General features: G+C 42.8%; 1 non-coding gene across 1 annotated transcript; it reads left to right on the top strand.

The window, feature by feature from the left end:
• The first annotated feature begins 1310 nt into the window (after window positions 1–1310).
• On the top strand, window positions 1311–1418 carry LOC112700547 (small nucleolar RNA R71). The gene has a single exon (XR_003153453.1). It is a non-coding gene; the product is annotated as a small nucleolar RNA R71 (small nucleolar RNA).
• The last annotated feature ends 581 nt before the right edge of the window (window positions 1419–1999 follow it).

The following is a 1999-nucleotide window of genomic DNA, read 5'->3' as shown; positions in this document are numbered from 1 at the left end:
ACATCCTCTACAAGTCCATGGGCTTGTTTTCTTGAGTTGTCTGCCATCTCTAGTGAGATCTTTGCAGCTTGCACCTCAAAGATCCCTAGCTTCTCCATTACAGAGAGAGGCATGAGGTTTACACTTGACCCTAAGTCACACAAGGCCTTCTTGAAGGTCATGGTGCCTATGGTACAAGGTATAGAAAACTTCCCAGGATCCTGCCTCTTTTGAGGCAGTTTCTGCCTAGACAAGTCATTCAGTTCTTTGGTGAGCAAAGGGGATTCATCCTCCCAAGTCTCATTTCCAAATAACTTGTCATTTAGCTTCATGATTGCTCCAAGGTATTTAGCAACTTGCTCTTCAGTGACATACTCATCCTCTTCAGAAGAAGAATACTCATCAGAGCTCATGAATGGCAGGAGTAAGTCCATTGGAATCTCTATGGTCTCAGTTTGAGCCTCAGATTCCCATGGTTCCTCATTGGGGAACTCATTGGAGGTCAGTGGACGCCCAGTGAGGTCTTCCTCAGTGGCGTTCACTGCCTCTTCTTCCTCCCAGAATTCGGCCATGTTGATGGCTTTGCACTCTCCTTTTGGATTTTCTTCTGTATTGCTTGGGAGAGTACTAAGAGGGAGTTCAGTAATTTTCTTGCTCAACTGACCCACTTGTCCTTCCAAATTCTTAATGGAGGACCTAGTTTCAGTCATGAAACTTTGAGTGGTTTTGATTAGATCAGAGACCATGGTTGCTAAGTCAGAGGTATTCTGCTTAGAACTCTCTGTCTGTTGCTGAGAAGATGATGGAAAAGGCTTGCTATTGCTAAACCTGTTTCTTCCACCATTATTGTTATTGAAACCTTGTTGAGGTCTCTGTTGATCCTTCCATGAAAGATTTGGATGATTCCTCCATGAAGGATTGTAGGTGTTTCCATAGGGTTCTCCCATGTAATTCACCTCTTCTATTGAAGGGTTCTCAGGATCATAGGCTTCTTCCTCAGATGAAGCTTCCTTAGTACTGCTTGGTGCATTTTGCATTCCAGACAGACTTTGAGAAATCATATTGACTTGTTGAGTCAATATTTTGTTCTGAGCCAATATGGCATTCAGAGTATCAATCTCAAGAACTCCTTTCTTCTGACTAGTCCCATTGTTCACAGGATTTCTTTCAGAAGTGTACATGAATTGGTTATTTGCAACCATTTCAATCAGTTCTTGAGCTTCAGTAGGCGTCTTCTTCAGATGAAGAGATCCTCCAGAAGAGCTATCCAAAGACATCTTGGACAGTTCAGAGAGACCATCATAGAAAATACCTATGATGCTCCATTCAGAAAGCATATCAGTGGGACACTTTCTGATCAATTGTTTGTATCTTTCCCAAGCTTCATAGAGGGATTCTCCTTCCTTCTGTCTGAAGGTTTGGACTTCCACTCTAAGCTTACTCAATTTTTGAGGTGGAAAGAACTTTGCCAAGAAGGCATTGACTAGCTTTTCCCAAGAGTCCAGGCTTTCTTTAGGTTGAGAGTCCAACCATGTTCTAGCCGTGTCTCTTACAGCAAAAGGGAATAGCAAAAATCTGTAGACCTCAGGGTCAACCCCATTAGTCTTAACAGTGTCACAGATTTGCAAGAATTCAGCTAAAAACTGATGAGGATCTTCCAATGGAAGTCCATGGAACTTGCAATTCTGTTGCATTAGAGAAACTAATTGAGGCTTAAGCTCAAAGTTGTTTGCTCCAATGGCAGGGATAGAGATGCTTCTCCCATAGAAGTCGGGAGTAGGTGCAGTAAAGTCACCCAGCACCTTCCTTGCATTGTTGGCATTGTTGTTGTTTTCGGCTGCCATGAGTTCTTCTTCCTTGAAGAATTCGTTCAGGTTCTCTAAAGAGAGTTGTGCTTTGGCTTCTCTTAGCTTTCTCTTCAAGGTCCTTTCAGGTTCAGGATCAGCCTCAACAAGAATGCCTTTGTCTTTGCTCCTGCTCATAAGAAAGAGAAGGGAACAAGAAAATGTGGAATCCTCTA

The sequence above is a fragment of the Arachis hypogaea genome, chromosome 6, assembly GCF_003086295.3.
Source record: "Arachis hypogaea cultivar Tifrunner chromosome 6, arahy.Tifrunner.gnm2.J5K5, whole genome shotgun sequence".
Lineage (NCBI taxonomy): Eukaryota > Viridiplantae > Streptophyta > Magnoliopsida > Fabales > Fabaceae > Arachis > Arachis hypogaea.
Note: the sequence above shows the minus strand (reverse complement) of the source record. Positions and strands in the feature narration are given on the sequence as shown.